Source organism: Sus scrofa, chromosome 2 (genome assembly GCF_054392235.1).
Source record: "Sus scrofa isolate SSC_HxYL_T2T_F1_AM1 chromosome 2, Sscrofa_HxYL_maternal_Yorkshire_Landrace_v2.0, whole genome shotgun sequence".
NCBI classification, from domain to species: Eukaryota; Metazoa; Chordata; class Mammalia; order Artiodactyla; family Suidae; genus Sus; species Sus scrofa.
In genome coordinates this window covers 77,266,476-77,278,323 of record NC_139384.1, presented here as the reverse complement: position 1 = coordinate 77,278,323, position 11,848 = coordinate 77,266,476, and the positions used below count along the sequence as shown (strand labels likewise).

At 43.7% G+C, this 11,848-nt stretch overlaps 1 pseudogene; it reads right to left on the bottom strand.

Moving 5' to 3' along the window:
* Positions 1–10,051: 10,051 nt before the first annotated feature.
* On the bottom strand, positions 10,052–11,005 carry LOC100513646 (olfactory receptor 7A10-like; annotated as a pseudogene).
* Between the last annotated feature and the right edge of the window lie 843 nt (positions 11,006–11,848).

The following is an 11,848-nucleotide window of genomic DNA, read 5'->3' as shown; positions in this document are numbered from 1 at the left end:
TAATATATCTGAGTTCTTTTGCAGAAACTAAGGCCCTCACCCAGTTGGAGAATGGAAACTTTGGACTGAGCACAAGATTCCTAGGACATTGCCCTGTAATCTCACCACAAAGCAAGGTAAAAGTCACATACCCTGCAGCCCTCACCCCAAATTTTGCCTATAAAAATTTCTCCCTAAAAACCATAAGCAGTTTGGGGTTGGGGGGAAGTTTGAGCATGAGCCACCCATTCTCCTTTTTGGTCCTGCAATATACATTTCTTGACTCCAAACTCAGACTTTTGGTTTGTTTGGCCTCACTGTACATCTAGCACAAGGACACATATTTGCCAAAAACAGCCTTTTAGTAGCTCTGAGGGGGTTGCTCCAAAGAGAATATGAAGCAGAAACACCTCTGACTCAAACCCAGCCTAAACCAAGATTGGGACTGGAGCCCATGCGGTTTTTTTTGGGGGGGGGGGGGTTGATTTTGTTTTTGTTTTTGTTTTGCTTTTTAGGGCCGCGCCCATGGCATATGGATGATCCCAGGCTGGGGGTTGAACTGGAGCTGCAACTGCCGGCCTGCATCATAGCCACAGCAATGCAGGATCTAAACCATGTCTGTGACCTCCACCACAGCTCATGGCAATGCTAGACCATTAACCCACTGGGTGAGGACAGGGATCAAACTCACATCCTCATGGATACTAGTCGGCTTCATTACCAATGAGCTGCTCTGGGAACTCCAAGGGTCTCCTACTTTGGAATGTCCTCTTTCCCTTAAATTCTGGTCCTTAGTCCTAAAGATCATTATTTTGCAGAACATGAATGCAGGACTCATTTTACCTTTCACTTAATGACCTGAGGCATATCTTGTGCTTTTATCTGTGGTTTTATAGTTAAGCAAACCTGCTTCATTCCACAAGGCTCTGATGGCTTTCTTGAGTGACTGTTAACTTACAGTGGTCTCCCAAATTTCCCTAGGTTTCCCTTTCTATCTATGGTTCCCTACTGGGACTTCTACAACTACCTGTGTAACCTATCCTTATCAAATAATTGCAGTCAATCACTCATCTGGATAAACGATTACTGCTAGTCACAAGAAACAGATGTCTCAGTTAATAATTTTAGTGCTTTTCCTGTCGTGGTGCAGCGGAAACGAATCCAACTAGGAACCATGAAGTTGAGGGTTCTATCCCTAGCCTCACTCAGTGGGTTAAGGATCCGGCGTTGCCGTGAGCTCTGGCATAGGCCAACAGCTACAGCTCTGATTGTAGCCTGGGAACCTCCTATGCCATGGGTGTGGCTCTAAAAAGACAATAATAATAATAATAATAATTTTAGTGCTTTTCTATGTATGAAAAGATACAAGAATCTGGGTCCATTAAATTTCTTCTTGAAATATTCTAACTATCTGAAAGGCCTCTTTTTCCAAAGCATGGAGTGCCTCCTCCCGGTTTTCCTCCAGTATTCTTTTCAGAATGTACTACTGGCCATCAGCAACTTCAGTGGCTGATGACTTAATCCCTGTGGCACCGGATAGTGAGCAACATTCTTAATAAAAAAAAAGTTGGGGAGTTCCCATCTTGGCGCAGTGGTTAACGAATCCAACTAGGAACCATGAGGTTGCGGGTTCGGTCCCTGGCCTTGCTCAGTGGGTTAAGGATCTGGCCTTGCCATGAGCTGTGGTGTAGGTTGCAGATGCGGCTCGGGTCCCGCGTTGCTGTGGCTCTGGCGTAGGCTGGCAGCTACAGCTCCGAGTCAACCCCTAGCCTGGGAACCTCCATATGCCACGGGAGCGGCTCAAGAAATAGCAAAAAGACAAAAAAAAAAAGTTGGGGGGGTATTTCCTGTTGTGGCTCAGTGGGTTAAAAACCCAACATAGTATCCATGAGGATATTGGTTCCATCCCTGGCCTCACTCAGTGGGTTAAGAATCCAGCCCTGGAACTTCTATATGCCATGGCTGTGGCTATACATGCATATATATCCAGGAGTTCCCTTGTGGACCAGTGGGTTAATGATTGTCACTGCAGTGGCTGGGGTTGCTGCTATGGCACTGGTTCAACCCCTGGTCCAGGAACCTCCTCATGCTGCTGCTACAGCAGAACCATAAACAAACAAACAAACATTCAGAATCAAAAAGAAAAAAAATTCTAGTTGTTAAGGGTTCAGCATTGTCACTACTGTGGCTCAGGTTCCATCCCTGGCCCAGGAACTTCTGCATGCCATGAGCAAGGCAGAAAGAGAGAGAGAGAGAGAGAGAGGGAGAGGGAGAGGGAGAGGGAGAGGGAGAGGGAAAGAAAGAAAGAAAGAAAGAAAGAAAGAAAGAAAGAAAGAAAGAAAGAAAGAAAGAAAGAAAGAAAGAAAGAGGAAGGAGGGAGGAAAGTGGGAGGAGGGCAGGGAGGTAAGGAAGAAAGGAAAAGAAGGAAAAAAAGAAAATGAAGTCACTAAAAATTGTCCATGTGATTTCAGAGAGAGAGGGGTGAGTGATGGCTAAAAGTGAGATCTTAATTCTCTGCTCAGGAATTGAATCTGGGCAGCCTGGATGAAAAACCAGGTAATCCTAGCCACTAGACAAGCTAGAGGCTGAAAGCAGAATTGCCCTGATTCTTGCCCCCTATTGAAAGCAAGAATGTTTCATGGAGATAAAGACTGTAAAAATAGGTATAAATTTTATTGTTAGAAACACAGTACAAAATATGGGAGAGCACACAGAGAATTAGTCTGTTTATCTAAGGCAGAAGTAAAGCAGTAACACATACCCAAAGCAGTGAGCGTGCAGGTGTCCCCCTGAATGAGGGCTTAAACCACATATACGGGGTGGTTCTTCCAGGTCTTCCTCTTTGTCTTCCTTTAGGCAATTACCTTGTTTTATCTTTTAGCCTGACCAGACCCAGGACCCTCCCCTGATCTGTGTGTGCATATTTTGGCCAGGATGGATTCCAAAGCAAAGCATGGTGGGAAGGTTACCCAGACTTATTATGGCCTGGCACTACCTCCCTTTCTGACCCAGAGTGGTCTTCCTGCACATATGCAGTTGGTGTCTCCCTGATCCTGAGGATGGGGAGTACGTGGCCTTTTTGTTCTTTTGTCCGAGCAGGGCTCAGCAACTCTTTTGATCCTGTCATTACATTTTTTTTTTTTTTTTTGTCTTTTTAGGGCCACACCTGGGGCTAGGGGTTGAATCGGAGCTGTAGCTGCTGGCCTACACCACAGTCACAGCAACACCAGATCTGAGCAGCATCTGCAACCTACACCACACAGCTCATAGCAACAGATCCTTAACCCACTGAGCAAGGCCAGGGATCAAACCTGCAACCTCTCGGATACTAGTCAGATATGTTCCAACGAGCCACGACAGGAACTCAGATCCTGTCCTTACAACTGTTTAACAGGTTCACAGAAGACAAGTACCAGTTACTTGCCTTGTGCCTGTTGTTATTTCCATCTTGAAGTATAAATAAGTGGCTGGTTGTAAATGTTTATCCCGGAGCCCACCTATCTCCTGCCTCAAGAAGTGTAAATAAGAGGCTAGTTGCAAATGTCTATCCTGGAGCCCATCTACCTCCTGACTCACATGGAGCATTTATTTAATTTATAAATGCCTATAAGCTGTATATAAAAGGTTCTGAACTGCACTGCACTCTGGTGCTGTGACTTCCTCATTACCTCAGTCTGTGTCTGTAGAAATTCTTTCATTTTTCATGAAGACTATCACTCCATCTCCAGGGTCCACACATTGGTAATTTCATGAGCGTCATTCATGTAAAAATTCAGATCCTGCCTGTTCCACATAGGTAGACATGAGGATAGCACATCAATTTTATTAAAAAACAATTTTTTAATTGAAGCATAGTTGGTTTACAATGTTGTGTTTGTTTCAGGTGTACATTAAAATGATTCAGTTATACGTACATATATATCTTTTTCTTCAAATTCTTCTCCCTTATAGGTTATTACAAAATATTGAGTATGGTTCCCCATACTTAGCAACAAGTCCTTGTTGGCTATCTATTTTATATGTAGTAGTATGTATGTATTAACCTCAAACTCCTAATGTACCCCCACGTACACACTTCCCCTTTGGTAACCATAGTTTGTTTTCTATGTCTGGGGTCCATTTATGTTTTGAATATAAGTTTATTTGTATCTTTTTTTTAGATTCCACATGATATCATATGATATTTGTCTTTGTCTGGCCTACTTTAATATAATAATCGCTGGGGTCCGTCCATGTTGCTGCAAATGGCATTATTTCATTCTTTTTATGGCTGAGTTGTATTCCATTGTATACAGGTACCACATCTTCTTCATCCACTCCTCTGTTGATGGACATTTAGGTTGCTTCCATGTCTTGGCTATTGTGAATAATGCTGCAGTGAACATTGGAGTTCATGTATCTTTTCGAATTATGGTTTTCTCTGGATATATACCCAGGAGTGGGATTGTTGGATCATATGGTAGTTCTATATTTAGTTTTTTAAGGAACCAAAATGGTGGGGGTGGGGGAATAACTATCCGGGTTTTCCAGTAACACAGGTAAATTCAATACTGTTACTCAATATTGTCACAAGTATATATCAATATTTGAACCATGCACACAAATGCCTGGTTTATTCTAAGACGCCTTACTGGTCTTCAATTAAACCAGTTTTTCCCTGGTGGTACAGCAGGTTAAGGATCTAGCCTTGTCACTGAAGTGGCTCAAGTCACTGTTCTGGCACAAGTTCGACTCCTAGCCCAGGAAATTCCACATGCAGAGGCCGAGGCCAGAAACAAAAACAAAAAAACAGCACAACCAGTTTTTCCCCCTAGCAGTGGTTCTCAATAACTTGGCAGTTGCTTGGAGATATTTGGTGTCACTCCTGGGTTTGGGTGAGATGTTACTGGCATCTAGGGGTAGAATCTGGGAATGCAGCTAAATATCTTAAAAAACATAGGACAGCCTTCCAAAACAAGACTTATCAGGCTGCAAAGATGAACAGTGAAGAGGTTGGAAGCAGGGGTGGTGGTGGTCTTGGGGGTGGGTGGGGGTGTGTGTGTGTAAATGGTAAAATCATTCAATACCTCCCTTTGAGAACCAGGGCTTTAGAGGTTGGGGGAAAAGTCTGAAAACCTGGAGTTCCCTTTGTGGCTCAGGCGGTTAAGAGCACAACATAGTTTCCATGAGAATGAGAGTTCCACCCCTGGCCTCACTCAGTCAGTTAAGAATCTGGAATTGCTGCAAGCTTCCACAAGGGTCGCAGATGGGGCTTGGCTATGGCATAGCTGTGGCTGTGATGGGCAGCAGCAGCTCCAATTTGACCCCTAGATTGGGAACTTCCATATGCCGTGGGTGTGAAAAAAAAAAAAAAAAAAAATCAGAGGTTCCCTTGACCAGCTCCTTAGTTTGAGCAGTTTACTAGAGTAGCTCACGGAACTCAGGAAAATAAGTTACTTTCTAGACTACTGTTTCATTACAGAGGATATTAAACGATATGAATGAACAACCAGATGAATTGATACCCGTGGGCAGGGTCCACAAGGGCCTTGAGCACCAGAGCTTCTGTCCCAGTGGAGTTTGGGGTGCTCCACCCTCCCAGCAGAGATGCATTCCTGTTTAGCAGCCTGGGAGCTCTCTGAACCCCATCCTTTTAGGGTTTTATGTTGGCTTCATTACCTAGAGGAAGTGGATTAAATCATTGGTCATTGGTGATTGGTTCAACCTCCAACACCACTGGGAAGGTGGGTGGTTGAGGCTGAAAGTTCCAACCCTCTAATCAAAGCTCAGTCTTTTGGAGTTCCTGCTGTGGATCAGTAGTAACAAATCAGACTAGTAGCCATGAGGATGCAGCTTCGATCCCTGGCCCTGCTCAGTGGGTTAAGGATCCAGCATTGCTGTGAGCTGCAGTGTAGGTTGCAGACATATCTCGAATCCCGCATTGCTGAAGCAGACGATTTGACCCCTAGCCTGGGAAGTTCCATATGCCCTCAGGTGAGGCCCTAAAAAAAAAAAAAAAAGCTCAAGTCTTTCTGGCAAACAGCCCAGAAGCTCTCTGAGAGTCTCTTAACCAAGAGTTATCTCATTACATACCAAAGACACTCTTATCACTTAGGAGATTCCAAGGGTTTTAGGAGTCTGTGCTAGAATCCGAGAACAAAGACCAACTATTTTTTATTATATCCTAGAGATCAAAAACCAGCCCCCTCATACCAGCATTCCCTCACCTCCCTTCTCAGGAAGTACACAGAACTTACCTTAGAAAATAGGTATTTCTGATTTAAAAGACTCTTTCCTCCCTAAAGCTGATTCAGCTGGCACAGAAATTTACTTTCAAACCTAGGACGGTATTGATTGAATGATCTGTATACAGGACTTCTGCTGCTGGTAATTCTAAGTTGGAAATTTGGACCAACTCTCCAGCTGAAGGCAAATGAAAATCTGTACATAGTGTACATCTTTTTCTAAAGTATCTAAAAAGCACTGAAGATCTAAGTACTAGTAAGAAATCACTGCAGTGGAATCTTAAAAAATCCCGACCCAGGAATTCCTGTCGTGGCTCAGTAGTAATGAACCAGCATCCATAAGCAAGCAGGTTTGATCCCTAGCCTCACTCAGTGGGTTAAGAATCCGGCATTGCCATGAGATGTGGGTTAAGAATCCAACTGCAGTGACACAGGTAATCTCAGAAGCACGGGTTTGATCCCAGGCCAGGCGCAGTAGGTTAAAGGACCTGGCGTTGCCACAATTTGGAATCAATTCCCAGCCCAGAAACTTCCATGTGCCATTAAAAAAAAAAAAAAAAATCCCATTAAAACAGAGAAGAAAATAGTGGTTACCAGGGGCTCCAGGAGGAGGAGGTAGGAAAGGGGAGATGTTAGTTGAAGGAAGCAAATGTCCAGTCATAAGATGAATGAATTCTGGGGATCTAATTCACAGCATGGTGACTATAATTAATAATACTATATTTTTGAAATTTGTTAAGGAAATAAATCATAAATGTTCTCCCTACCAAAAAGAAATTATAATTATGTAATGTGATGGAGGTGGTAGCTAATGCTATGGTGATAAGCATTTTGCTAATCAGTTCATTGTGTAACCAGTCAGGACCCTGTGAGGCCTCCCCAGAGTGGACCCCTACTCCTATCCTCCACCTGCCTTTTTATCAATAGAAAAACTTCAAAGAATCAATTAAATCAGCAAAGTGAGAAAATACAAAGAAAAAGTAAAATAGTCAAGAAAGACAGAACAATGATAGTTTAGCCATCCAACAAAGTCAAGGACCTTTAGTTAGTTCTTCAAAGGCTATAGGTAATATTCTGGGCCATGACCTTGGAGCTGTTTTGCAGGTGCTGAAGCCCCCACTGGTGGAAGACATCAACTGTTTGCTGCCCACAAGCGCGTAGACCCCAGACCATTTGGAACCAGAAGGGTTTTTTGGGGGGTTTTTTGTTTGTTTGTTTGTTTTTGTCTTTCTAGGGCTGCACCCAAGGCTTATGGAGGTTCCCAGGCTAGGGGTCTAATCAGAGCTGTAGCTGCCGGCCTGCAGCCAGAGCCACAGCAATGCGGGCCACGTCTACAACCTACACCACAGCTCACGGCAATGCCAGATCCTTAACCCACTGAACATGGCCAGGGATCGAACTTGCAACCTCATGGTTCCTAGTTGGATTCATTAACCACTAAGCCACGACGGGAACTCCTGGAACCAGAAGGTTGATGACACTAACTCCAAGTTACCTTACCACCCATCGATCAGGAAAATGTCCATGAGCAGATCATGCCCTGCTCCTCCAACACTATAGGATTCCTGGGAGTTCCTGTCATGCTCAGTAGTTAATGAACCCAACAAGGAACCATGAGGTTGAGGGTTCGATCACTGGCCTCACTCAGTGGGTTCAGGATCTGGTGTTGTGAGCTGTGGTGTAGGTTGCAGATGCGGCTGGGATCCCACGTTGCTGTGGCTCTGGTGTAGGCCGGTGGCTACAGCTCCAATTAGACCCCTAGCCTGGGAATCTCCATATGCCACGAGTGCAGCCCTAGAAAATGGCAAAAAGACAAAAAAAAAAAAGAAAAGGAATCACTGCATGGAGACTAGGACAGTGTTCCAGAGGCGGGAGCCAGACACCAGAGGTGGGGTTACTCTTGAAGTGGTCTACAAGAGGCAATTAGGGACCAATGTGAGCTTTAGGGGTCTGCAGGCTCAGGAGTGAAGTGAGGGTCTCCCCTCTTTGGGCTGGCACCCCAAAGGAGTATCTCTGAGGAATAGAGGAGAACTGAAAGCAAACCGGTAGGTACTGCTGCCAGGTTTCCTCTCACCTAGGAGACACCAGAAAAAGACTTGTGTAACTAGAGTGCATTACTGTTAAAGTAAATTTAATGGGAAAAACACAGCTAGAGAAAACAAGGTGATTTCATAAATATAAAAGATTGGATGTGCCAGGAAGACATAACAAGTTTGAATTTGTACTCAACAGTCTATTGATTAACAAAATGAAATAGTCAAATTCAAGAAGTTCCCACTGTGGTTCAGTGGGTTAAGAACCCGACATAGTCTCCGTGAGGATGCAGGTTTGATCCATGGCCTTGTTCAGTGGGTTAAGGATCTGGTGTTGCCACAAACTGTGACCTAGTTTGGCCTAGACCTGCAACTGCAGCTCCAATTCAACCCCTAGCCTGGGCACCTTCATATGCCACAGGTGCAGCCCTAAAAACAAAAACAAACAAACAAAAGAAATAATCAAATTCAGTATCACATTGGGTGATTTTTTTTTTCCCCTGAGCCTGTGGCACATGGAAGTTCCCAAGATAAGGATCAAACCCACCCCACAGCAGAGACTCAGGCCACTGCAGTGACATCACTGGATCCTTAACCTGCTGCACCACATGGGAATTCCCACACTGTGTGGTTTGAGCATGTATTACTCCATGATCGATAGATACAACAAGAAAACAAAAATATAATCAGTAAAAATAAGAATTTCAATATGATTAACCAACTTGACCTATTGGGCATCTATAGAAAATGCACTCAATTATTGTAGAGTCCATAGGATCTTTCAGCACAAACAGATCATCTACTAAGTTTGACCACAAATGCTGCTCAAGGCAACTCTCAATAAATTTCAAAGAACTAAAGTTAGGCCGAGTATGTTCTCCAGCCACAAGGTAGTAATACTAGAAACCAGCAACAAAAAGAATGAAAAGAGGTCCTCCATACATTTGGCCACAAAGACATGCACTTCTATATAACTCATTGATTAAATAAAAGCTTGGATCTGATGTGGCTGTGGCTGTGGTGCAGGCCGGCTGCTGTAGCTCCAATTTGACCCCTAACCTCCATATTCTGCAGGTGCCACCCTAAAAAGACAAAAAAAAAAAAAAGGAGAGGATGAAATGAGAATTGGCCCATTAGTGTACTGATGTGAAAGCAAATGAGTGTTCACTACAAGTCTACAGACACATGAACTAAAAAACCCAGTGATTATTATTTTTTATTTACTCTTTTATTTTTTTGGCCTTATCTGTGGCATGCAAAAGTCCCCAAGGCCAGGGATTGAGATTATTTTTTTCCCCAGTTTTACTGTGATGCAATTGATTTTAATACCTGACAATTATTATTTAATTTTACTAGAGCTGAATATAGACAGATTTCTTCACACATATATCAAATTAGCTCATATATTCCCAAATACAAGATATATTCCCAATATCTCTATGAAGTATGCAATATTTTGCATATTTTATAGATGTTGAACTGAACTCAATTAAATTAGTTGATAAATGACAAGTAGTAAAACACGGGGTAGAAGGATTTAATATAAAGATATTTGACTCAAAAACCCATTGCTAGGAGTTCCCGGGTGGTTTGGGGGGTTGAGGATCCAGCATCGTCACTGCACGGGTTTGATCCCTGGCCCAGGAACTTCCTTCTGCTGTGGGTACCGCCAAAAAAGAAAAAAAAAAAAAGAGACTAGTCTATGATTAGTCACTTTGCTAGGATAATTGAATTAGAGAAGAGTCAGGAATTCTGGCATACCAGTATTTCATTCCCTTTGACTCGTTCTAGCAGCCCATGTCCAAGATGACAGAATCATGAAAAGGAAGATGTTCCAGAGAGGAGTTTCCTCAAGGCTCCCTTTATGTCTCTGTTCCTCAGGCTGTAGATGAAGGGGTTCATCATGGGAGTGACCACGGTGTACATCACTGAGGCCACTGCCCTCCTCCTGGAGGAGAGAGCGGCTGCGGAACTAAGGTAGACGCCAACGCAAGTCCCATAGAATAAGAACACAACAGACAGGTGAGATCCACAGGTGGAAAAAGCTTTGTACTTTGCACCAACTGCTGGGCTTCTCAGGATGGAGGACACAGTCCGAGTATAAGAAAAAACTATCCCTGAGAGGGGACCAACACCTAACAGGCTCGTCACCAGATACACCAGGATGTCATTGATAAGCGTATCGGAACAGGCGAGTTTGAGGAGCTGAGCGAGCTCGCAGAAGAAATGGGGGATCTTCAAGTCTGTGCAGAAGGACAGACGCAACACCATCAGACTCTGGAGCAGGGCATTCATAACGCTAATGAACAAGGAGAGGAGAACCAGCAGACCACAGAGGCACGGGTTCATGATGACTATGTAATACAGAGGGTGGCAGATGGCCACATAGTGGTCGTAAGCCATGATGGTCAGGAGTAAATTGTCCATGCATATGAACACCATGAAAAAGGACACTTAAGTGAGGCAGCCTGCGTAGGTGATGGCTTTGTTCCCTGTCTGGATATTCACCAGCATCTGAGGGACTATAGTGGAGGTGAAAGAGATGTCGGTGAATGACAGGTTAGAGAGGAAGAAGTACATGGGGGTGTGGAGGTGGGAGTCAGAGACAACAGCAAAGATGATAAGCAGGTTACCGAGCACCGTCACCAAGTACATGGATAGGAACAGCCCAAAGAGGAGGAGCTGCAGTTCAGGATCCTCTGAGAGGCCCAGGAGGAGGAATTCTGAGACACTTGTATGGTTTTCTGATTCCATGTCATTGATGTGTCTACTGGAATCAGAGACACGAATTACCATGAAACAGACACACAGACATCACTTGTTTGAGAGAAGTCTTTCATCTATGCCTTAAGTTCCAATAATACTTAAAACAGTTCTTCCTTTTGGTTCCTCTATTCAATTCTTCCTTCACTAAGTAATTTGTTGTTGTTGTTGTTTTAGGGACACGCCTGTGGCATATGGAAGTTTCCAGGCTAAGGGTTGAATTGGAACCTACACCACAGCTACAGCAATGCTGGATCCTTAACTCGCTGAGCAAGGCCAGGGATTGAATCCACGTTCTCATGAATACTAGTTGGGTTTGCTACTGCTGAGCCATGACAGAAACTCCTCACTAAGTAATTTTTGAATGCCTTTTAAGCACCATGCATTCTTTGCTAATACAAAAATTAAAAAATGAAAACAGGAGTTTCCATTGTGGCTCAGAGGATTAAGAACCTGACATAGTCTGTGAGGATGCAGGTTTTATCCCTGGCCTCCATCAGTGGGTTAAGGATCCAGTGTTGCCGTGAGCTGGCTGTGGTGTAGGTTGCAGATGTGGCTTAGATCTGGTGTTGCTGTGGCTGTGGTGTAGACCTGCAGCTTTGGCTCCTATTCCACCCCTAGCCTGGGAACTTCCATTTGCCACAGGTGTGGCCATAAAAAGAAAAGAAAAAAAAAAAAAAGAAAACAAGTGCTATTTTATTATTTTAGGAACTACGTGCCTGCGTGCCATTTAAAAATCTATGATTATATTCTCATCATTTGTTCATACAACATCAGACCTAGTTGGATGACTTCATTTTCTCAGAGAATTTAAGCTCTATAGTTAAGTCAGTACTGAGTCTGCTCAGA